Here is a 26,952-nt window from a genome sequence, read left to right as displayed (position 1 = left end):
TTTCAAGGATAGCTTCAGAGTGATTATAAGTCTAAGATCAATATAATTCACATTACTAATGCTTGCCTAACACTGGTTAGGCACATTTATACTGAAGATGAAAGTTTAATTTGAGCCTCTGTGGAATCCACTGTATTATGAATCAAGTCAAAAGTTACACAAAGAGACACAAGAACATTCAGATGATGCAGCTATACAGCCATGCTTTTATAAGCCTACTGTTCATCCTGATGATAATAAGTTACATTAATTAAAATAAAAAATGCCATCAGAAGTATGTAAACTAATGCCTGCCTCATCAAAACATTGAAGTGTGAGATTTTAAACTGTAATACATTTGAAATAAATACTGTTAAAAGTACTTTCAAGTGAAAAGCTCTGCCCACATTTATTTTAGGTGACTATTCATATTACAAGGATCATAAATCAGCATATTATTATCAATGCAATGCACACTTTCAGCTGACTGACATGTTGATCTACACAGGGACAATGATGAAGAGCCATACAACAGTATTAGGCAGGAGGAAAATATGGATCTTGATCTAATGAGATGAGATGTAAACATTTGCTGCACAGTGAAAGTATTGTACCTGAAGAAAGCTTTTGAATCTGGCTTCTGTTTTTAATGTTGTTGTTTTTTTGGGGGGTAATTAAAAAGAGACAAATATTTGTGCCAGAAAATATAAGAGGACTCCAGGAGGCAGAGCAGCTCATCTAACTGAGATCAGTGGGTGAGTTGTGCTTTTCGCTATTTACCTGATTTTGACGTTTACATACTCATTTGCTTGCAAGGAATTGACTTGGAAAAGGGACAAAAAAGCAACATGGTCTGGAAAAGCAGCATGAGATTCATCAGGAATACAAATCTTTATGTCCTGGCAGATACTAATATCTTCAATAAATCTATTTTAACTATATCTTTCTAACAGGAAAATTGTTGAATAATTTAAAATATATTTTACCAGCCTTCAACACTTACTGTTAACTACATGCCTATAGAAAAAGTCTTTTGTTTTAACATTTATGATAAACCTTTACTGGTCATGTATTATATTAGAAACTCTGGATCAGATTACTGGCTTGTAACAGTGAATAAAGCTTCAATACAGCTGTAATAAATGTTATGAGTGCTTGAAAACAAAGCTTGTTTTCCTTTTTTGTTATTAAAGTATTCTACAGTCCTGGAGGATAAGTACTAATCACATACATTTGTTTCCCCTTGATAAATATTTTATCATTTTTATCTCATTTAACACTAACTTTCTTCTAACTAATTCTATCAGACAAAAGGACCATAATTACTGAAGCCATATTCCATGTACCAGAAATCACTAGCAACAAAATAAATGACTTACTATTATATTATTTGTTTAAAGCACAAACGTATAAATTGAATAAAGACAGAACAAATTGCTGCCTAGATACAATCTCTGCAAAATCAAGTAAGTTTTAAAACACAAAACATAGCTTTGAAATTCTGTAGAAATGCCATCAGTATTTTAAGTAGGGTCCGTGTTCATATATTATTAAATATTGTATAAATACTTTAAAATAATAACAGAAAAATGTATTTGTGCAGTAAAAATTGAAAATTGTATTAAATTCTAGCTCTACTATCAAACACTACTGATTAAAATTCATTCCACGGGAGTTTTTGTAGTTTGAGGATTTGTATTTTCTAAAAGACACTATGTTTCCTTTAGCTCATTATTTCTTTTACAATAGATTTTGAGATGAAACTTTCTAATATTCATTTCTCCACTGTAAACATTATTACCAACATTCAGTAAAATAACAGGTTTTTTTAATACTACCTAGCTAAATACATGAGTCCAAGTTTGGCCTTATGCCTTTGCTTACTAGAAATCCTCTATAGGCAAAGTATTTTGAATCACTACAAAGATGCTCTATCATTTAAGCTCTGGGAAACTTCTACCTTTCCCTTTCCATCAGATTATTAACAGAGATTATTTTCATCATCTCTGGCTGGAATAAAATTGCAGAACTTTAGTTTTCAAATAGCCTCTTATTGTAAACTTCTTGAGATCTAGCCAATAGTATTTTCTTGTTATGCAATATGAAACAGTGGCAGGGAGTAAATATCTTCTTTTGTAGTGTGATTTAAGAGGAAGGTTTCAAACAAGAAAACAGAGTAATGTAAAGATATATGCAGCCTTGACAGAAAGAAATAGCAAAAAAAAATAAAGAAAGAAGAAAGCTTTGGACAAAAAGAGTTGACAAGCTCACATGTTTTTTTTAACTTGAAGCTAAATACGACACAACAGCCAAAACTCAAGATTTCAGAGACTACACTGTTTAGAGGATTGGTATTGACACTTCATACAGTGTCTATTCTCAGCTTCTTTTGCAAATTATGCATATACAATTTATTTTTTAAAAAAATTTAATCCCATCCTGCAATAGCAAGTATCATTTATTGTTGTTGCTGTGCATGATGATAATCTCTGGCAAATCTGAAAGATGAGAAAAAAATCTTCTAAAACAGAAAACACAAGGCTGAGCTCCACATGTAAAACTGAGACTCAGACATTCAAACATGTATTTCAAAACAGTTAGACTACTGCTCCAAAGCAAATAACCCAAGATTTGGTTATATGAATTAAATAGAGCAATAGTGGAGGAATGCAATCCTGCCTTTTCCATATTGGTCACACTGAATCTCCAGATGGCCTGTTACCCTCAACAACATCTAACATTCTCTCTAGTCAATCCAGCCTGCCTTGCTCCTCTCTACAACTGTATATTGTCAATGATATTTGTGTCAGTCTTGACCTATGTACCTATTCAACGTTCATCATTAGTAGACATCATGCATTTCAAAACACATGGTGACATTTACAATATATTAAACATGTTCCTCTGTTCCTTCTCTATAGCTCAGCCAGAAACATGTGCACAGACCTGAGTCAATGAGAAGTCTAGCAACAGTAAGATGTACACTGGTTTGATGCATAACTTAAAATACTCTTGTATAACCAGAGCATTTCCTACAAGACCTGTGACTGATTTGTTCTCCATTTCTTCATCATACTAGGTTTCCATAATCTGTTCTCTGCTTTTAACTTTGATTTTCAGGATGACTTTTTTTTTTTTTATGAAATAGCCTACTTAAAATAGAAAGGAAAAGGAAAAATATTTATTTCTGAGCTTTCCAATGCATTCTTATAGGTAGAACCAAAAGCCAGATGTTCTACTCTTGATTGCCTTGTTTTCTCAATGCCCTTTACAGGGCAAGAGTATCTGCACCCACATCTGAGCCAACACCACCTTCAATAAATCGAAATCTATCCTGAGTTTAATCCTAAAAAACTTAGTCCTAAATCTTGTTTGTTTTTTGTTGTTCTTTTGTTTTGTTGTTTTTGTTTTTTTTTTGTTGGTTGTTTTTTGTTTGTTTTTGTGGGTCAGTAATCTCTCTCTTCTACCCAAGTTCAGACAGCAGGCATTCCACTTGCTTGAAAGCCAGTGTTTTGGAATGATACAATATCCCAAAAGGTTGACTTCTTACCAGTTGTCCACAGCTTCTATCACCCAGAAGAGAAAAATAAATCTGCCAGCTTCAGACCTTGCTGTACTTCCTTCATTCTGAGATGGTGTGATGGAGGCATAAGGGCTGTTAGGCCATTACTAAGTTAATTATTATTACAGTAGGTTTCCCCTCTAAGTGACAGACATAAGAAAGACTCAATATATACCAATGTAGTTTGCAATTAAATTTTGGATTTAATACAAATCCACTTGAAGCATGAGAGATGTCTAACAAATCTCTTCTCAGCAATAATGTAAATAGAACTGTTTATACAATGTAAAATGCTAATTTTGGACATAGGCTAAGTCTCATAAATGGCAAAATCAAAGCTTCCATAATGAAAAATATATATTCAAGTTGTCTGTTAACTTTGGGAAACACCAGCTTTTAAGTTTCCCTTTCTAAAATAAAATTTGTATTCCCTAATATCTATGTTTTCTTATCCCCTCCCCCCCATTCCCTGTCCCCGTCCCCCCCCCCCCCCCCCTCCCAGTTTGTGAGTCTTGGAATGAACCCATTATTCTTGAAAAAATTTGATTTGTGTGGTTAATTATGCCTATATGCAGCTCGACAAACCAGTTAAGAAATTTTGTGGGCATTTTCAAAAGAACACAAAAAGTACCTGAAGAGCCATCCAGACCAGGTAAGCAAGAATTTTTGCAATAGAGAATCTAATAAAAATCAAGAGAAGTTTTCCTCAGCTTCAATTCACCAGAAAGCTGCTAAATGATATATCTTGTATCTTACCTCAGGCATTTCTCTGACCTTTCTCTTTTCATCTTTGAGTATCAGAACTTGTAGTTAAAACAAAAAGGCAAATAAGAAGGGGAGGAGGGGAGGGAAAAAATAGGCATAGAAATGCACATACAGATGTCTCTAGAGATGAGACTATTAAGGAATACACTTTCACTGTTCTCCTAGAAAGGCTGTTGCTTTGATGTCAGAGCACCTGCTGTGACGAAGGTCTTCTTTGAAAAGTTTAAGGTGATATGTTTTTGTACAGCTTTGTAACAAGATCTTCTTGGAAAATGAGAGATGTTGAAAGCTGATGTTAGAGGTAATTCAGTAGGTGACCAGCTGGATTGTGCCACCAGGCGTTACACTAAGAAGAAACCAGCCATAGGAGACAAAAAGGGACAAACTGCTTCTTTCGGCAGTACTATCAGCTTTTACTAGCTTCTGGTGCTGGAAGGGAAAACTTAAGTTTCTCCGCACTGTTCAGGAAAGAGAAAATGATCCTAGATATCACTACTGACTAACAAAATGCTATCTATAAGCAAGAGGATGTTAAACTATTTTGTTTAACTAAGCTTCTTTCAACTGTTAGGTTATTTTCTAGCAAAAAGAAAGATTTGGTAGGCCATCTTCAAGGTCAAGCAAAGCACATGGCTTATTTTGCATTTCACAGGAGAACTTAGATGCTTAAAATTAAGCATGTGCTTTGTTGAATCAGGGCCTTACTGAAGGTCACTTAGGTACGCATAAAGATAAGCATATTTGCACAACTCTTCATTAAAACCCTATTCAAAAGCTAAAGATCAATAACAAAAATTTATGGTATACCAAATCTTTGGTTCAAAAGAAAAGTACTGCACTATACAAGCATGGATTTGGGGGCATTATTCATAAAGAAGGCTTCTGCATCAATTACATATAAGATAAACTCAAAACCTCCAAATAAAATTTTTAAAACTTTAATCTTGGATGCAAGATCATTATAGCTACCTGTGCCTAGTATTGCCTTCTAATCAAAAATGATAAATAATAGATGTGCTTTTCTATTATTTTATACTTATTCATTTTCAGAGATCTCAAATACAGACTTTTATTTAGTTTCACAATACAGCAAGGAGTAAGGCTGACATTTATGAGAAAAACTGATTCAAAACTGCAAATATGTGAGGTAAATATGAGGTAATTGAGTTATGCATAATCCAAACTTTGAGATATGTAATTTTAAGTGGATCTCTTAGAAATAATGTTTTAATTTATTGAATAATCTCCTTTTGTTGGATTGGTAAAATATATTATTAATCATTGTAAAATCTATGGTTGCCAGTTATTGCATTTTATTAACATATTGTAATATACTATTACTATACATAATTTTCTCACAGTAAGCTGATTTTTAAGTTATCTGGCATTAACTTTGAGAAGCTTAATATATGCATCTTTTTATCATCTTAGTAATAACAACTGTTTAGAAACTAAGCATGTTCCAGTATTTCAGTCACATACTGAATACTTAGCAGGATATCAAAAGCAAAATGCTGCAGAGTACTTATAGGCATGTCACAGTTACATGTGCAAATGCAGCAACTAGTTGCAACAACTGCTGCTTAGTTGGTGCTCAACTAAGTCCGCAATTGTGGCAGGTAGATACTGTACTGGAATACTTAAATGATACCTCTTGGACAATCCATTCACTTGTCTTGCTTGCACTGTATGTTCAAGTAATTCAGTCCTCATTCTTTCGTAGGCTCTACAACTCATTAAAATTGTGTACAGTGCAGATACCCCATTTTGCAGGCACTTAGATTTTAGAAAAGCATTTCAAAAGTTTATTTTCAAGGAAATGTCCATTTTTTTAAATTAGATTCTCATATTACTTAGCTAAATCTAATAAATATTCCATGCTTTCTCACATCTGCTCTGCATTTAATGTTGTTTTAGACAGTGTTCAAGAAGAACAGATAACTGAGTTAGATTTTGTTATGGGTTTAAATGGGAAAAGGTGTTTTGTCTTGCTGATGATTTTAGAGTTCTCACTTCTGTACATAAAGGTGGCTTTGATTGAGGCTACCAATCCAATCTCCTTGGAAGGAGAGAAATAATGCTATATAACCTTGTTGAACTTAAAGCACCTACATCAGCTTTCAGCTCAAAGATGCACAATATTACCAGACAGATTCCACTCTGCCTAGTCCTTATTTATTTACTGTAAAAATGAATATTGAGAAACAGGAGTGGGTTCAGAGAATAAGTAATGTAAGCTCAATAAATTCATCTTTACAAAAGAAATTGAAGCAGTGAGAGAATTCCAAACCAGCTGAACAAGAACACCTCAAACTATAGAGGAAAAGCACAGTACAGTGACTAAAAGTAGAAGGAGAAAAATCTCAACATAGGGCACACTTTTTAAAAAATTTTAAGGGTAAATTAATTACTGATACTTCTTGTGAGACAGGGTAAATTTTCTATCACTCTCAATCATTAACTCAAGACTGAAACATTTATAGTATTAGGAAGAAGCTCTGTGCCTCTTGAACTTAGTGAAAATACTAACATTGACTTAAAAGACATTATTTATTATTGAGCTCTCTCTCAAAAAAAAAAAAAAGGCTCAAGACAGTTATAAGACAGTTAATGAGGTAAGCGAGACTAAGACAGAAGGTGAAAGACCTGTGAAGGACATCTGCTGTCCTTCACAGCACGTGAACAATCCATGCCAACCTGAGCACTGCCATTCTGGAGGAAAAGGTTATACACATCTGTATCTTTTCTCTTTTGCCTCCTTGACTACAAACTCAGTTAATTCTTGACTGTAGAATAATCTCGTGTCTTCTACAGGCTTGCTTTCACCTATCTGTAGGGTGGTCAAGAACTTCCAATATCAGATCATTTTCCAAACCAATAATGCAGCAAATGCATTTCTTTTCTCAGCCAAATATTGATCTAATCATATCTTATTTTAAAGATATGCTTTGTATAATTCAGTCTGAAACTGCAAAACCTGCATTAGAATATCCTTTGTTTTCTCCCATGGGCTTAAATAGATAGCTCAACTCCTAGCAAATGCATTAGTTGTAGTCTGTTAATTGTAACAGGTCTTTATTTGTACATTTCCTTTTTGATGAATATCTTAAGGGCTCAGATTAAGTTTTAACTAAATCATATTAATGGGAGGGCTGACTTCCTAGAGAAACACTGAAAAGCAGGCTGAGCACCAAATATCACTCAGGTCATTTTTCATCCACGTTCAGTGACAGCCTTCTTGACATCACCATTAATCTTTTCATTCTTCATTGAAAAGCATCAATAAACTCTTGAGGGTATCCCTGATTCTTTGGCCCCCAGTCCATACACACCCGATCACACTCTTACTTGCAACTGTTATAATACATTTAAAATAGAAGTTGTGTGAAATTACTTGGATGGAAAGAAGCTAATAAACTGTCACTTGCAGTGGAAAAGTAATGTAAGAAAATATTTACATATAGTATACATGTATATTAATATCATAATATTAAGAGAAAGATTTATATTATACAAAATATCTTTGGTCATCACCTTATGTCCCAGATGTTATTAAAATGTTTTTCTTACCTCTTGACATTATTTTAATATGAATTTGCAAGGTGATTTACCTAATTAAAATGCTTGGGCCATTATAAAATTAGTATATAATAATTAACAGGCACATGAATGTATCTTTCTCTTCTTGCAAGAAATTCCCTAGAATCTCAGAGAAGAGAGTAGTACATTTGAGGGGAAATGTGCTTCTCAGCTTGAGCTTCCTTCCAGCTCAGGTGCACCTATTTCCAACAACTTTCACTACAAGCTTCTTTGAGCAGTTTGCCAAGTTTGGCCAAACCTATCTTCATGAGGCAGTCAACATCCCTGTTCCTGTCCTGCTCCCTGTTCTGCTAGCCTGTCCAGATTCATTCCTGTTTTGGTTCTGTCAGCCTGTTCCTGTTCTTCAATATCCCTGTTTGTTTTCTTCAGGTCCCTGTTCAAATCCCATTGTAATGCTTGGATACTTAAGAATAAATCAGATCTGAAGGCCTTTTTGAGAATAAGTACTCTTTGAATAAAGTAATAATTATTTTGATAAGAAAAGAATAGGCACAGAGTAAAAATTGTTAAACAGGAAAAAAATAGAATTCAATTGAAATGCAATTTCTTCTATTTTAGTTGCTTGAAATAGACATTTTTAAAAGGGAGAAAAATCAGATAAAAATCCAGTGAACTTTAAACTTTAATCCAGCTTCAGTGAGAATTTTATTTGTTGAAATGCTCAATAAAAAAAAAATCAGAAATGTACATGAAAGAAAGTTTGAAAGCCAGAATCCAGGATATGTAACAATTTTGCAAAACTGGAGTTCTCTTATGATGTATTAGAGAGAGAACGCCCTATCTCCTCTTTGTAAAGAATGACATAATAGCCGTTTCCACAGTAACAGTTTTCTGCTTAAATGCATAAAATTAGATGTATAGCAGACTTTTTAAAAAGTTAAATACAACAATGAGATGCACACTTCCCACAGCACTACTGTATTTTTTTTTTAAATGTATATTACACTAGTCTACATTGTGCCCTGAGATACAATGTACACAAAATAAGCAAAGGCTAGAAAAGTTACTCAATACCACAAAGCACTAGACTCCTTTAAGAAGCGAGTCCAAAGTATTTGAAGTTCAGATGAGATATGAATCACTGTGTTTAATTTGACCTTAAAGATGTTGTGGAAACTTATAAGATATTCAACATTTTAACTTATACTTTCTTCAGCATTTTTCCCATCTGGGAAAAAAGAAGATTTTACTTTATTCAAATCTGTGCATGCAACATTCATTGTATTATCAACACATCGATAATATTAAATGTTCTCCTCATCACAACTCAATACTAATGACTAATAAGCTTTTTTGGACACTCATTTACAGACCCTTGAAGACCTTGAATTCTCAGCAGTGACAGAGGTAACATAAAATGACCTGCTACATGTAGTGTGTTTCTCATTTAAGTAATAGGACAGGCCATGTCCAAATCACTGTCAGTGACACCTGCTTGCATAAAATTGAGGTAGGTAGTTTGATTTCTAAAATCTTCCATGACAATTACTGAAAGAGCAATCTCTTCACTGATTATGTCAAAATTATCCAGACATTTCTGTTTGGTTCATCAAAACCCAGAAGGAGCATTGAGAATATTAACATGTGCCATTTAATTAATGTTCAAAATGAAAACAAAAGCAGTGTTAAAGCAATGTTAATAAACATTGTTTAATAACCACCCACAAAAGAAAGGCTCGGAATATTGGGAATTCCATAGATTTATACAGAAACTTAGATGACTTCACAAAGTCAGCTGATTAGGCTGACAGTCAGTACCTACATAATTAACTGGTCTGTATGAGGTCTTGTAGTCAAACCAAATAAAAATGGACTATTCCACAACAGCTATGCTTCTTAGTATACATGTATGACATGACATTTGCCTAATAAGAACAAATTTTAAAGAAGGAGAACTATATTTGGATAAGCGCAGATGTAACAGTCACCCCATTGGTTGGAGTAAAGCAAAAGAACAGATCAAGTGGCTAGATGTATTTGTACAATTCACACTACAAAAAAAAAGCTTTGTATAGTTTCAGGAGTGGAAGTAATTCACACCCAGAATGATCTGCCAGATGAATTGATTTCTCTATCATTAGAAATCCTGAATTTAAGATTGGATATTCTCTTAAAACATATGCTGTGCTTCAACACACTCCTTCAACTTACAGAGAATACTGAAAAAAAATGCCTGGCTGGTCTTGCAAAGACTACAAAGTCCGTAACAGCTCCTTCTGTCCTTGAAATCTATTGCTTATGAATTACAGCATCTCAGCTGAAAGCAACCTTTGCGTGCCCTCTTGAAATACTAGCTCTTGAAATAGCCATACTCATTCCCCAGAGGAAAATGTATCAAAAAGAGTTGATCTGTATGTAGTAACATCATGTTCTCATAGCCGGGCTTTGTCAATTGGGCACAATCCTCCAGCAACCCATTGTGCAAAGGGACCATGAAAGTGCACTGGTGTTGAGGGCAGAAAACCCTGATCCCTCATGTATCTCCATGTGGTTTTTAGACTTTTCTCTTGCCCTCAGAGAACAGTAACAGGACTGGTATCATTCTCACTAACACACTCACTGGGCGTGGACTGCCTATATAGGTTTACAGTAAGGATCAATAAGGTCAGACAGACTATTGGAAATGGTACACAGCAGGGGTAGAGTGGAAGCGATAGACAGTATGCTTTAGAAAAATCTAAATGAGGAGTGGGGTGAGAGGCCAAGGCCTGGCCACAGGAGGCAGTACCTGGCCCCACAGCTCATCCACAAGCACCCCAAAGCCCCCTGTTCCTTACCTTGAGCTCCCTATGCTGCCTGGCCTCCAACCTCACCATGTACCTACTCCCAAGACAAAACTCCAGTCCCTAGTACAGCAACACCTGGAACCAAATCCCCACACAAACCTAGTCCTCCCCTTCTCATGCCCCGACAGAGAAACCCCCAGCAATGCCCACACCTGCCCTTAAATACTTACTGGGCCCACCTGGCCCTGCCCAGTGGCCTGCAGCTGGGCTAATTTAAAGGTGTAATTGCTAATTAAGCAGTAGTGGTTAGTACAGCTGGGTTGCCCCCAGGCTGGCTGTGAGGTGTGCTGCCTGATGAGTTTTAGGAGTGGGTGTCTGCACGCTGGCTCCTTTGGGATTGGCTTAAAGCATTTGGACAAGCTCTCAGACATAGGGTCTGGTTTTTGTGTGACCCTGTGTGGAGCTAGGAGTTGGACTTGATTATCCTTGTGGGTCCTTTCCAGCTCAGGATATCCTATGATTCTTTCTTGGAATGAATGAAAACAAGATAGTCTGCCATTTGGAGATCTAGAAAAATCTATAACATGTAAAAGAAAGAGAATAGTTAATTTCCACAGCAATTACAACATGAATTTGACTAAACAGACCACTCAACAAAATATCTTTACAGGGAATCAGAAAAATGATACACAGAGAGAAAAAAAAATCTGGTTAAAATAACAGAAATCTACTCAGTCAGAGCTTCACTGCTGAAAATGAAGTGAAATTAGAACAGCAAATCGTCAATAACCGTTGATATAATTGGAAGAATTTGCATGTAAGTCATAGCAATTGCACTGCTCACACCAAATCTCATCTTCTTCAAATGTTTTTCAGAGCTGACGTTATTAATTATTCACTTTCCAGTAGTGCACCTGAAAGTCTCAGTGTTTATCGTTGTGCCAGGTACTACAGAAACTCAGGGAAAACCGATTGTCTTCAATATTCAGTGTTTCGAGTAGTATTAATCAATAAATCAATAATTTTCTTAAATACTAATTCCAAAAAATATCCATGTTCCATTTCATCAATGGAATATCATCTCTGTCCACAAATAGTATGATGGTAATGTCATCAGTATTATGTACAACCCATCTATTATTCTCTTAACATTTCCTTTCCAAAGTGTATCAGAAATGCCATGATTCACAAAAACTGAAAAGATTGTGCTTGAAAACATCATGGAAAACTTCTAGTCAACTTTCAGTGCCCCCAACCCAAATATAGATATACCACTAGTCTGGCTTTGGATTGGACCAGGTCCCTTCCGACCTCAACCATTCTGCGATAAGCACACAATAAACATGCAAGAGGTTTCTAACACAATAACTACTTTATATACTGTTACAGTAATTTTTCTCAAAATAATTGAACACATTTAAATTCCAATGATGCAATTCTATATCTTGATATCTCACATAGATACAAAGAAAAATTCTTTTTTGTTTTATGTGGAAAAATTATACCCCCAGCCACTATCCTCACAGGTAACATCTGTGTCTATTGATGCAAGTGTAATAGCAATTAAGGTGATCCTCAAATTACAGTCCATCTTTGCATAGTGATTGGTATTCCTCATCACGATGGGGGAAAACTTGAATATCTGTATATATCCAAGCTTCATTTGCAGTATTTAGTATTATTTGTATTTTGCTTGCCTCTTTTTTTTAAGGTTGAGATTTCACAATCAAGGCAAGTAGATCAGAAACTTTCCATAAAGCTCTTCAGACTTTTACAGATCAGGTTAATTTTTCTAAAGAACTGTTACTGGAATGCTTTTTGATTTCATTAATCTTTCTTCTAATCTTTAAGCACTGACTGATCATCAGAACAGGAAAAAAATGTTATGAATAATATATATGAGCAATCTTAATGCTCTTTCTGCTTAAAAATGTCTATAGCCCAGATTGAGTCGGACATTTATTTAAACATTTTTTTTCTCATCACTAAGTTTGATATATCCAAAATTGCAAAAGACGGCCTCAGTAGCTTTTCTCAGTTACTTATATAACTTAAAGAATTTTGATGGTAAATGTTCACAATTCTATGAACTATATGCCAATTCATATACATTTAAATTAGGTTTTTGCAATATTTACAATAACAATTCATTTCAATCTGTCTTGTAGAAAATGTCCGTAAAGGGAAATTTACTACAGTCAAAACAAAAGTGGCAACTGGACAAACAGGAATTTCTTGCAGTATTTGCCCAGATGTGTTAACTAATAATTTTTATTCTTTCCATATGGGCAATATACCTGTGTTTCACAGAAGTCTGCTCTCTTGTTAGTAAATGCACTTTTTAGAAATATATTCTAAATTGTAAATTGTTTTTCTGCAGACTGTATTTTAGTTTTGAGATGCTTTTGGGGGGAGAGAGAGGGGAATTCAAGCTCATTAGTTATTGATAATGGCATAAGAAAAAAAAATCCACAGAAAAAAAATATTTTAGTAACAAAAAATACAATGATAATTTTCAAAGCCAAATGCAAGAAAATTAATAACTGAGATCTGGAAGTAATTAGGAAATAAATAAATATTTTTTAAAATAATGGAAAAAAGAATAAGAAGAATAAAAAAAAATGAAAGCTAGAGTTATACCGACATACACTGTGGTCAAGTTAACACCTGTACAACTGGTCATAAATTCCTTGAGTATGTTTTTAGGCCTTTTAACACCTATTTGAGAATACAAATGCTTCAGTAATAATTTTTTCAGTCCTATGATTTTCAACCCTAATCATCAAAAATGTTATAAGTTCATAAATTACATGATTTGTGCACACATACAAAAAAAAAAAAAAAAGTTTTGAAGACATCAAAGAGAACTCAGTAATTCCTAATTGGTAAGAATCTTTTTCAATCTCACAGTCATGGGTCATGAATTTCAACACTCCTACAGTTTCAAAGAATTTCTGAGATTCATGGTTGTTGTTAACTGGAACTGCCATTTAAGAAGGTTTAAGAAAAATTAAGGAGTCTGCTATGCAACAGCATGTTCAGGTTCCTAAACATGACTTCTTTTGTCGTTCAGGCAGCACACCCCCACAGCCAGCCTAAGGGCAGGCCAATCCAGGGGCAGCACCAGCCACCATTGCTTAATTAGCAATTAATTAACCTTTAAAATTAGCCCAGCTGCAGGCCACTGGGTGGGGCCAGGTGGGCCCAGTAATTATTTAAGGACAGCTGTGGACATTGCTGGGTTTCTTAGTGTGGGGCATGAGGAGATGAGGGTCAGGTACTCAGCCCAGCATGGGACTTGGACCTAGGTGCTGTTGTGCTGGGGACTGGAGCTTTGCCTTGGGAGCAGGACCCTGGCAAGGCTGGGCAGTGTGAGGGGCTTGAGCCCCCCAGGGGGCTTTGGGGTGCTCATGGAGGGGCTGCGAAGCTGCTCCTCCTTTTGATTTTTCTGAAGCACACTGTCAATTGATTTCACCTTTCCAAAAGCATATATAGATAAAGAAACTTAAATATATGTTTTTTTAGGGTCACTGCTACTAGTTGTTGCCAGTGGTTGATTAGAATGTGCTGTTACTGGCTGGTATTTCTGATCAACCAAAAAGAGCTAACAGCAAGAACAGCACATATAACAGAAGCTGTGTGAAAAGCGTGCAGTTACATGAAGAAAACAAAAAATTAGTGTCAGTGTTTCTGAAAGGCAATTTATGGAAAAAGACTGATAGATGTCTGGTTCCTTTTGATTCCCTGAAAATCCTATCTAATCTCAAGAAAATGACTTCTAGAAGTGAGAAAGGGCAAGCTGTTGATTGCTTTCCTAGAGTAAATGACATGCCAAACTCAACAATGGATTAGGCAGGACTAAATGCTAAGGAATATACTGTTGTTAGTAACTCCAAACTATTAAGAAGATGGCTTAAATGGTTTACTGAGTCTTTTCTTTCTCCAACTTCTATTGTTCACAGTCTTATTTTCTTCCTGTTTTCCATGAAACTTTTAAGAATGCAACACAAATGTACATGTATTTTTCTCCCAAAGAGAAAGGGTCTTATAACCATAAAGGCTATGCAAACTTACATGTAGTGATCAAGGTAGTATGAGGATGCAGATGAGTCTTCCCTAACTTACTTTGGGAGACTAACTTACTTTACTGCATTCAGTTCTAGGGTCCCTAGTACAAGAAGGGCATGAACATACTAGAACGAGTCCAGAGGAGGGCCATGCAAATTATGAAGTGGCTGGAGCACTTCTCCTGTGAATAGAGGCTGAGGGGTTGGGGATGTCAAACCTGGAGAAGAGAAGGCTCCAGGGAGAACTTTTTAGTGGCATTCCAGTACTTAAAGGGGGCCTACAGGAAAGCTGGGGAAGGACTCTTTGTCAGGGAGTCTAGTGATAGGACAAGGGGGAATGTCTTTAAACCAGAAGAGAGTAGATTTAACTTAGATATTTGGAATACATTCTTTTCTCAGAGGGTGGTGAGGCACTGGAACAGGTTGCTCAGAGAAGCTGTGGATACTCCATCCCTGGAGGTGTTGAAGGCCAGGCTGGATGGGGCTTTGAGTAACACGGTCTAGTGGAAGGTGTACCTGTCCGTGACAGGGGAATTAGATAATATTTAAGGCCCTTTCCAATCCATCCATTCTATAATTCCATTGTCCACACACATGATTATGTGATGCTTTTATTCAGCTGATGCTGATATTGCACAAGGAATAGGTGTAGCCTTATATCTACTAAAGCCACTTTTCCTCCTATCAATAAATAACCGATAAATATAGGTTCCTATAAATAACAATTATATCAGGAAAGCATTCCGAGTGTCACTTTCTATATGAATTTTATATATATTCACCTACTGTATTTAATGTTATTTTAAATATATAAACGTGCCATGAATATTTCAGAACACAATGTAATAGCTCCACTTCAGTACTGCAGCAAAGCTCTCTAGTGTTCACCTGTTTCCTGCCCCACTAAGCTCAGACACCTCCATATGAGTTAGAGGCTGTCATGTCCCTCCTATTTAAATCTTGCTTCATAGAAGCACATCAGAAGAAACTTCTGGAACCTCAAATATGCATATATTGTTATATCAATGTGGCAGTTTTTCATGTCTTCAAACCGACAAAGAAAATATTTACCTCTATGAATAATTTCATAACAGTTTACAGTGTTTAAAGACTTGCAACACCCATTTACTTTACTATCAGAACTCTCCTAGTCAATTATTATTCTGCCCACTGATATATCACCAGAAATACAATCTGATAGTATTTTTATAAAATGGTATTTAACAATAATAGCATGCACATGAAATCTGACTTTATTTTTATGCACATATAAATTCTTCTGCACAAAAACCCTGCAGTTAACTGTTATTATGATACCTGTTAGATATATTTTTCCTTTTATTGATGTGCACTAAGCACTTCTCAATGATGTTTCATGGTTTGCAGAACATATCTGAACTTAGCTGAGAAATGATTTCAAAAGTAGACTTCCACTGGGAATGTCAATGAGGTAAGGATATTTTTGACATATTATCTGCATTACTGAGCTTTATTTGATTTGCAAGATTAAAAGAGATTGAGTTGAAAGAAGCAGTGAGCTGCACCTTAATGGAACAATAACCTGACATCAAAGATGTGTGTGATTTGAAAGACTGAGTGGCAGCTGCTACAAGGAGATTATAAAATCAGAATCCAGGCTTCAGTAGTGTTTTGGTGTTGAACACAAACCTGTAGTTCAGTTCAAGAATAATTTTAGCACATCAAACATAATCTATGCTGACTACTTTTTTGCTTCCATCTTTTTCCCTAATTAGATAATAATCAAGAGCTTACATTACTGTCTGAAATACCCAGAGAGAATTGTTACTTTTCTACTTGTGACAGCTATATTTTTAGCCAAAGCTGTCTTCATCTGGGAGATGACTCAGTGGGGTGAGGTCAAAAAACAGCAAACTGGACATGTACTTTCCTTTCCTAGAAAAGGAAAGTAGAGATAAATCACTTGTGTCAATCTCTCATTCCTATCCAGAATTTGAGCCTACAGCTCTCTGGTAGCTCTGGTTCCTGGGTAATCTATCAGCTGGGAGATTCTTTTCAAGGTAAGCATATTCTTCCTTTTCATGCCTTTTTTTTTTTAATACATGTCTGACTAAATTTTAATGCTCAGCTGTAGAATGGGTTTGGCAGTTGTGAGTCTCTCTTGATTATGAGTTACGCTCCTAAATGCTTGCATGGTTGGGCTAAGGCCATGCCTTAGCACTTCAGCATTTTCTAATAACTAGTTAACATTTGCTATCAACTGCCAGTTTCATTCTTAGGCACTTGAGTCTCCTCATATTATGTATGGATAGCCCCGGCATCTTGGGCTTCTGAATTCAGCTTTGTGGCAAAATGCCTGAAAGAAATTGAAATGTTCTTTCAGACAGTTCTGTCTTTTACCTCAGTGATAATGTAAGAGTGTCTGAGGATAAAAGACTGATGAAGGTTGTAAAAGCATTCTGAAGGGCAAGTCAGGATGCTTTCACATTTGGGCTGTGTTGTTTTTTGGCAAGATAAGAGGCTTGAGGGAAGGGACTTGGCCACAGACACTCACATTCACCTTCTCTGGCTAGTAGTTTATCCAGAGGGCTGTTTCCTTTTATAAATATGTCAACTCGTGTTAAGAAAAAAATACATAATACAGAAGAAGAAAAATAACCATATACATGTCAGGATGGAGAACTGGCACTTATGCTTCAGTTGGAGCATTGGATCATCCCAAGGATATTGTCATGCAGGGACACAGGAAAACTGAAACTGCTAATTCTGTCTATAAGAGTTATTTGCACTCTCATTCCCTTCTCCTTGTATGCCTAATTCAAGCAAGGTTTCTCAAGAGGTCTAGCACTGTGAAAGGGTAAGATCAATAAAATTAAAATACGTATAAATACTATTTTTATAGAATGCTTTTTTGCATCTTTAAAAACGTACACTATCTATGCCTTTAAAAATGTGGCTGTCCAGGCCCAGAACTGGTTTTGAAAAATGGAGGTAGGTTTAGAGTGATCAGGTCAGAGGGTAACAAGGTAGAAAACTTCAAAGCTTCTGAAATATTGTTTTCGGTACAAAAAAATCCCTGTGTACTTGTCTTATTCTCATTTCATTTTTTATTACAATTGTAATCTGTTCTATGACATCCACATAGTGAGCTGAGTCTGTCTGTGAAGATAAATTATATCTAAATCCAAAACCTTTTGTCTTCATCCACATTGTTGGTACACGTGTAAGTCTGTATGATCAAACAGATGTCACAAGTGACACACTGTAATAGAGATGCCAGACAAAATCGGATGTAGGTGTCATCCCATTATAACTGTTCTGTACACACATTGGGGTTTCTGAAGATGCTAACAGCACTGAATAAAGATTTTTTTTTTTTTCCTTATAAAGAACAATTCTAAACTCAGAGCTTTGGGTAACAGTCAATTTATTATCAATAACAACAAAAAATCTTGTTTTATAAAAAAAAAAAAAGTCCTTGAAAATATTAAAAGCCTGGAAAATAAACTCTGAAGGCAATGCAATAGAAAAATGTAAATGTAATTTTAGGGGAAAAAAAATAAATTTTTACTTTCATGCAAATTTTCTTCCCTGTGGCCCAGCCTAAGTATATTCCTAGATCTAGGTGGGAGCATCACACAGAGCTTCACTAATCAAACTGAGAATAGTTAATGTTGTTGACATTAATAGCTTAAAGTTACTCATTTCACTGTGAATCAAATGCTTCTCAGAGGAAACATCCTATACATGAGAGAATCACTTCCTGAGCTAAATAGGATACATCATTATAAAGGTTTGTTGCAGATTGTTGTTGTTGTTTTGTTTTATTGTTGTTGCTATTTTTAATGTGTATTTTTTTCTACAAATGTGAGCAAAGTAATTAAAGACTGACAAAAGTAGACTCATCCACCATTAGGAAAACATTGTAATCACACAGTGCTTATAATGAACCATGGTGTATAAATCCCAGTAGATCTAGTCAAAATGTTACATTTTCATAAAACTGAACATTCCAAAATGTATTTTAAGCCCACACCATGGACAATAGAATCCAACTTCTGTTTTACGTGAAGATCCTGATGGTTTCATAATGCAGCAATTGTGTAATAAAAGAATAGAATCATAGAATCATTTAGGTTGGAAAAGACCTCTAAGATCATCAAGTCCAAGCATTAACTTAGTACTGCAAAGTATACCACTAAACCATGCAACTAAGCACCACATCTTTTAAATATTTTCAGGGATGGTGACTCATCCACTTCCCTGGGCAGCCTGTTCCAATACTTCATAGCCCTTTCACTGAAGAAATTTTTTCTAATATACAACCTAAATCTCCCCCTGAAAATGAGGCTATTTCCTCTTGTTCTATCACTTGTTGCTTGGGAGAAGAGACTAACCCCCTCCTTGTTAAAACCTCCTTTGAGGTAGTTATAGAACGTGATAAGGCCTCCTTTTCTGTAGGCTAAATAGTCACAGCTCCCTCATCCACTCCTCATAAGGCTTGTTCTCTAGACCCTTCACCAGTTTTGTTGACCTTCTTTGGACATGCTCTAGAACCTCAATATCCTTCTTGTAGGGGAGGACCCAAATCTGAACACAGTTTTCGAGGTGCAGTCTCATCAGAGCCGAGTACAGGGGGACAATAACTTCCCTAGATCTGCTGGCCACACTTTCTCATACCAGACAGGATGCTGTTGGCCTTCTTGGCCACCTGAACACACTGCTGGCTCATATTCAGCTATAACCCCAGGTCCCTTTCCGCCAGGCAGCGTTCCAGCCACTGTTCCCCAAGCCTGCATGGGGTTGTTGTGATCCAAGCATAGGACCTGGCACTTAGCCTCTGTTGAACTTCATGAAGTTGGCCTCATCCTGTGAATCTAGCCTATCCAGATCCCTCTGTACAGCCTTTAAGAAGACTTTAAGCACTCCCACCTAACTTGGTATAGTCTGCAAACTTACCAAGGGTGCACTTGATCCCCTTGTCCAGAACAAAGATATTAAAGAGAACTGGTGCCAATACCGAGCCCTGGGGGGCACCACATTTGGCCACCAAATGGATTTAACTCCATTTACCACAATGCTTCTGGCCCAGCCACCCAGTCAGTACTTTACCCAGGGAATTGTACTCCCATCCAAGTCTTGAGCAGCCAGTTTCTCCAGAAGAAAGCTGTGGGAAACAGCGTCAAAAGTTTTACTAAGTCTATGCAGACATCCACAGCCTTTCCCTCATCCACTAGGCAGGTCACCTTGTCATAGAAGGAGATGAAGTTAGTCAAGAAGGACTGGCCTTTCAAAATAACGTGCTGATAGGGCCCGATCACCTGGTCGTCCTGTACATGCTGCATGACAGCATTCAAGATGATCTACTCTGTGACCTTCCCCCGCACTGAGGTCAGACTTACAGGCCTGTAGTTTCCCAGATCATCCTTCCAGCCCTTCTTGGATATGAGCATCACATCTGCTAGCCTCCAGTCAACTGGGACCTCCCCATTTAGCCAGGGCTGCCGATGAATGATTGAAAGCACCTTGCTGAGCACTTCTGCTAGCTCCCTCTCATGGATCCCATCTGACCCCACAAGATTTGTGTAGCAGGTTGCTAACCATTTCCTCTTGGATTACGGGGGTTTCATTCTGCTCCCTGTCCCTCTCTATCAGCTCTGGGGACTGGGTACTCTGGGAACAACTGGTCTTGCCACTAACAACTGAGGCAAAGAAGGCATTAAGTACCTCAGCCTTTTCCTCATCTCTTGTCACTGTTTCCTCCCACATCCAATAAAGGACACAGATTCTCCTTAGTCCTCTTATTTAATTATTTATTTTAACTAATGTGTTTATAGAAGCATTTTTATTGTCTTGAACAGCAATATCCAGATGAACCTTCGGCCCTTCCAATTTTCTCCTTGCATAGCCTCATCTTTGTAATTCTCCTGTTCAGCCAGGCCAGTCTTCTTCCCTGCCAGCTCAATTTTGGGCACAAACGGACAGCCTGCTCCTGCACCTTTAAGATTCCCTTCCTGAAGAGTGTCCAGCCTTCCTGGATTCACAGAATCACAGAATCACAGAATTTCTAGGTTGGAAGAGACCTCAAGATCACTGAGTCCAACCTCTGACCTAACACTAATAGTCCCCACTAAACCATATCCCTAAGCTCTACATCTAAACATCTTTTAAAGACCTCCAGGGACGGTGACTCCACCACTTCCCCAGGCAGCACATTCCAATGCCTAACAACCCTTTCGGTAAAGAAGTTCTTCCTAAGATCCAACCCAAAACTCCCCTGGCACAACTTAAGCCCATTCCCCCTTGTCCTGTCACCAGGCATGTTGGAGAACAGACCACCCCCCACCTCGCTACAGCCTTTAAGGTACCTGTAGAGAGTGATAAGGTCACCCCTGAGCCTCCTTTTCTCCAGGCTGAACAAGCCCAGCTCCCTCAGCCGCTCCTCGTAGGACTTGTTCTCCAGGCCCCTTACCAGCTTTGTCACCCTTCTCTGGACTCTTTCGAGCACCTCCATGTCCTTCTTGTAGTGAGGGGCCCAAAACTGAACACAGAACTCGAGGTGTGGCCTCACCAGAGCCGAGTACAGGGGGACAATCGCTTCCCTAGACCTGCTGGCCACACTGCTTCTTATGCAAGCCAGGATGCTGTTGGCCTTCTTGGCTACCTGAGCACACTGCTGGCTCATATTCAGCCGACTGTCCACCATCACTCCCAGGTCCTTCTCTGCCTGGCAGCTCTCCAACCACTCAACTCCCAGCCTGTAGCTCTGCTTGGGGTTATTGCGCCCCAGGTGCAGGACCCGGCACTTGGCCTTCTTGAACTTCATGCAGTTGACCTCAGCCCATTGGTCCAGCCTATCCACATCCTCCTGCACAGCCTTCCTACCCTCGAGCAGATTGACACAAGCACCTAACTTGGTGTCATCTGCAAACTTACTGAGGGTGCACTCAATGCCGTCATCCAGATCATCGATGAAGATATTAAAGAGGACCGGCCCCAGCACCGAGCCCTGGGGAACGCCACTAGTAACCAGCCTCCAACTGGACTTGACTCCATTTACCACGACTCTTTGGGCCCGGCTATCCAGCCAGTTTCTAACCCAACGAACTGTGCGCCAGTCCAAGACAAGAGCAGCCAGTTTCTTGAGGAGAATACTGTGGGAAACGGTGTCAAAAGCCTTGCTGAAGTCAAGGTAGACCACATCCACAGCCTTTCCCTCATCCACCCAGCGCGTCACTTTGTCATAGAAGAAGATCAGGTTCGTCAAGCAGGACCTGCCTTTCATAAACCCATGCTGACTGGACCTGATCGCCTGCTTGCCCTGCAAGTGCCGCGTGATGACTCTCAAGATAATCTGCTCCATGAGCTTCCCTGGCACTGAGGTCAAACTGACAGGCCTATAGTTCCCCGGGTCTGCCCTCCGGCCCTTCTTGTAGATGGGCATCACATTTGCTAGCCGCGTCCAAGGGACTCTGCCAAACAGTCTCCTAAACAGGCCAAAGGCTGCCCTCCGGAAGTCCATGGTGGCAGTTCTGTTTAACCCTCTCCTTACTTTTCCAAGAATTGAAAAGGCTATTACTTAGTAGATGGCGTCAAACATTCATATCACCCACAAGTCCTTCTCTGTTTGCAAGCAATTGTGTAGTATCAAAATAATTTGAGTCAGGAACAATATTACTTTGAAGATTTCTCTTTTTGAAAAATATCTGCCTACATAAATAAATAAATTTTGAAATCCAATAAATTTTTCTGTTTTTTACAAAATCATATTTTTACAACTAAAAAAAATGCACTGAAAATATTGGAGTCAGAATTACAAATGGGATAGGAGCCTTACATGTTGCAATTACTGCATATGTAGTACTTAATGAAGCTGTAAAAAAGGATAGTGAATCCTACAACTGTTATTGCTGACCTAACATTTTCACTACCAAGACTCCTGACCTTGCTCCAAATGTTCAACATGTTCCATCTGGTACACACAGAGATAATATCACTGTCATCTCAAGCATTAGATCAGTTGTTGTTCCCACATGACTGTGATCTACAGAGGCTCATATTTTATCATTACAAGCAATATTATACAGAATATTATCAGCTGCCTAACAGAACATTTTTTATATTATATAATACATCATCAAACCTCTCCACCTATGCCTTGATTTAGTACATCTTCACTGACATAGTTTATCTTCACACTAACCATTATTTAAAACAGTTTTCTAAAGCAGTTGTTAAAGTAGTTAAAGCAGTATTGCTGTGCTACATTACCAGTTCCCTGAGTCACTTAACATTGCATCCATTCCCTCAGATTTCTGTTACCTGTGAATTTCAAAGTCTTTCAGATAAATATAAATTCATCTAACTCTCATAATTCATTTTTTTAGAATTCAAATAACTCTCTGATCACCTATGATGTTATAATGCTATGTCAAAAATTCAAATCTATGTCAGAAGTAAACTTTTAACATGAGGGGCAGAATGGTTGTGGCCTTCTTTTACTCACTGTTAGCAAAAAATTGCTAGTTTTGACTGAAGTAGAATGGATACAGCCTTATGACTAAAGTCATAATATGCTTCTCTTTCTCAAACCACTTCTCAGAAGTGGTTATTGGGTTATATGTTGTCTGCTAAGTACTACCAGAACATTGCAATTTGGCTGTGAGAGCTTGCTTGCTTTGTCTGGGAAGGATTGGACACATTTTCAGGTCTAGAGGTTTGGGTTTGACAACAGTTCACTTACAATGATGTAGACAAATAGAAAACATTTTATAAATCGCACATATTTTATCCACATGCTTATGTAAATAAAGATGTTTGAAAAAAATGTTTTTCGCTTCTAACCTTGAAAAATCTCAATCACATATCAATATAACTAGACCTGAAAATGATTCAGAGACATATTCTACTCTAGCAAGAAAAGGATATGCAGAAATGCATGCAGATGCACTCTGTATTACTATGTAAGACAGAACTATATGTATGATTAAACAGGATTTCAGATATTTTTACATCATTTGTGTTATTAAAAAATAACTTTGTTATTCATGTATAGATATGCATAAATCAACTTTCATTAAAAAATATGTTTTAATCTAGGGTTAATGCTGTAACAATTTAAATATTGTAACACTGCACCAATTAATTTATCAGGCAATGGATTTCAAATTAATATGACTGTCTTTCATTTCTTTTATTCTGTTAATATTTAAGTAACTGCATAACCATATTAAAACTAGGCTGATATGAATAAACTAAAACAGACCGAGGAGTAAAACTGAAACTGGCATGGATTGGACAAACAAATGGAAAAAATAAATTGTTCCTTAAATTTCTTCTGAAATAAAACAATTTAACTAGATAAATAATAGGCTTCCATCTTATAAATAGATACATACATTTAATCAAAAATCCAAAACAGAACACCATAATAGGTTCTACAGAGAAAATTAATTCTATCCTTGCCTAAACCATGACAATAGTAAAAACATATTATATCTGAGAATACCAAGGCTTGGTATACAGATTTTGATTCCACCATCTCACAAATTCTATCCAAACATGCTCTCCTTTCCTGTCATTTCAGATCTGCTTGCCATGATATATATCTGGAACCACACATGTAAGTTTCTTTAATTGAGCTTGAGTTTTCACTGCTGTATATCATGCTTGTTTTCTTACAAATGAAGGTGAAAGGCAATTACCATATTAATTTCTCTGGTTATCATACTGCAGCGGGTTTACATGGCAAGGTTTGGTAGTGGGGGGAGGGAGGGGAGGGACATAGGTGTGGCTACTGTGAGAATTCAGAAACCGTTTCACATTAGATAAAAGGTCCGCTACTGGCCAGAGCCAGGCCAATAAGCAATGCTGTTTGTGCCTCTGTGAGAGCGTATTTAGCAAAGGGGAAAAAAAAAAAAAAAAAAAAAAAAAAAAAAAAAAAAAAAAAAAGGAAAAGAAAAAGAAAAAAAAAAATAGCATAACAGCAGCTGAGAGAGAGGAGTGAGAAAACGTGAGAGAAACAGCCCTGCAGACCCCAAGGTCAGTGCAGCAGGAGGGCAGGAGGTGCTCCAGGCACACAGCAGCAGTTCCCCTGCAGCCTGTGGAGAGGCCCCTGGTGGAGCAGGCTGTCCCCCTGCAGCCCATGGGTCCCACATGGAGCAGATCTCCACGCTGCAGCCCATGGAGAGCCCCCGCAGGAGCAGGCCCCAGGCTGGAGCTGCAGCCCATGGGGGACCCATGCTGGAGCAGTTTGCTTCTGGGAGATGGATAGATCCCGTGATACGGAGCCGTGTGGGAGCAGTTCTTGATGAGCTCCTTGTGGAGCAGGGGCGGAGAGTGACTGTGAAGGAGCAGTGGAGACAAAGTGTTAGGGACTGACTGCAGCCTCCATTCCCCTATTCCCATGTGCTGCTTTGCTTGGGGGGAAGAGGTAGAAGAGAGTGGATGGGGAGAGGGTGTTTTTGGTTTCTTTCCTTTTTTTCTCACTTCTCTAGCTTGTTAGTAATATGCAATGAATTTTACCAATCCCCCTACTCTAAGTCTGTTTTGCCGATCACAATAATTGTTGAGTGATCTCCCTGTCCTTATCTCAACCCTTGAGCTTTTTGTCTTGTATTTTCTCCCTCTTTCTCTTTGAGGAGGGGGAATGAAAGAGCAGGAGTGACGGAGCTCAGCTGCTCACCCAAGTAAAACCACCACACATACCTCAAGAAACACCACTAAACAAAGAGGTTGTGTAAAGAGAAACATAGTCACTGAATTAAAAAAAAAAAAAATGGAAAAACTGGGATAATTTTCGTCTAGAAGAGACAAGCAGAAATATGACACAATGAAAGCAAATGCGATGAATAGTTCAGTGATATTATATGGGGTTTTGCTAAGTACCTTTTTTCATGACAGAAGAACACAAGGGAATTGTATAAAAATGAAAGGCTGAAAAATCAATCTGGTAACAGAAAAACCTTTTCACCCAACAGCAATTAAATTATGGAGCCTCCTGCTGCAAGTTATTGCTGTTGCTAATAGAACAGTCAGGTTCCAGAAAAGGATCAAGCCCGTAAAAATATAATAATGACATGAGCTATAGTAGAACAAAAATATAACGAGAAATTTTGCTGGAGATGTTCTCATACACCAAAGCCCAAAGTGTTTTCCATCAAAATGATCCAACCTTCTGTAGCTATAGTTACGGGTTAAATTTCAGGTGTAGGATCTTCTCAAAGATCACAGGTTCCTTCTCAACTTTTAAACCCCATATATGAACGTTCCACTATCATCAGCATACAACAGCTCAACCTTTTTGAACCAGAATGTTTGTGGGGATAGAAGGAAGCATTAGACTACTAGGAAATAATATATTCTTTTCAATAAAAAACACTGTCTTCTCCTGTTTTCCTTCATCTTTTCTTTAAACAGGTGGAACAGGATAATAGACCTCTATTCTGCATCTGTCTGGCAAATCCTGTGTCTGCAGCTCTCAGTGTCTGGCAAACCTGCTTCCTCTGTCTGGATATAAATAAGTTCAGACAAAGGTTTCTGTAAGGATCCTGGGTTTTTCCTACATTTTTAAACAGTTGTAAAGCTGCATTTTGCAACATATCCACTGTGCTGATATACCTGATCCGGTTAATGCCAAAAACTACAGTATGAAAACACAGTAAAAGTCCTGTCATATCGATGCATAAAACTTAATGTCCTGTTTCTATTTGTGGTTTAAATACTGTTCATGTTCTGTGATTGAAAGGAAGTTTGCAGTGAAAGAAATTCACATAAGAAAATGAAAACCCTTACCTAGAAGAGGAAGAACTCAGAAATAGTGTAAAATCCTTTCTGTACATAGGATTTATTAATATTTTGCTGCTGGTGGCATTCATCTCTCTTCTTTAGACAGCTCATTAAACAACTGCTAAAGTGTTTAATAAATTAATTTATGATAATAAATTAACAGCTTACCCAAGATCAGAAACATTTTGACCGTTCAATTATCCACAGTTCCCCAGGGCTCCCGTAGTACCACAACCTTATAGCTGGTAAAGCAGGCAATACATAAAGGATTTTTACTGATAATTACATTAGGTATATTGCATTTTTTTCCTCTTTAAATATGATGCTGCAGGGTTATGGACTCCACAGAATAGTTTCTAAAGCAATATTGACTTAACTCTAAGTCATTAATAATATAATTAGTATGATCTCTAAAGGATGCCAACCTGAAGTTATCCTATGTTTTCAAACTGCAAACATGAATTAAATATATGGCAAACCAACCTTA

At 37.4% G+C, this 26,952-nt stretch overlaps 2 long non-coding RNA genes across 4 annotated transcripts in view; one reads left to right on the top strand and one right to left on the bottom strand.

Moving 5' to 3' along the window:
- LOC137854446 (uncharacterized) overlaps nucleotides 1-11,597 on the bottom strand; it is a 51,386-nt gene extending 39,789 nt beyond the window's left edge. Inside the window, exon 1 of one of the 3 annotated variants that reach the window (XR_011095173.1) lies at nucleotides 10,684-11,597. This is a non-coding gene — a long non-coding RNA (uncharacterized lncRNA). The remainder of the gene's footprint in view (nucleotides 1-10,683) is intronic. The other 2 variants (XR_011095172.1, XR_011095171.1) reach the window with 2 other exon arrangements.
- LOC137854447 (uncharacterized) lies at nucleotides 480-26,952 on the top strand. Its single transcript, XR_011095174.1, has 6 exons — nucleotides 480-734; nucleotides 4,117-4,193; nucleotides 16,086-16,149; nucleotides 16,669-16,738; nucleotides 24,265-24,300; nucleotides 26,097-26,952. It is a non-coding gene; the product is annotated as an uncharacterized lncRNA (long non-coding RNA).

This window comes from Anas acuta, chromosome 3 (assembly GCF_963932015.1).
Source record: "Anas acuta chromosome 3, bAnaAcu1.1, whole genome shotgun sequence".
NCBI lineage: Eukaryota > Metazoa > Chordata > Aves > Anseriformes > Anatidae > Anas > Anas acuta.
The sequence above is the reverse complement of the archived record's forward strand: the minus strand, read 5'-3'. Positions and strand labels throughout refer to the sequence as shown.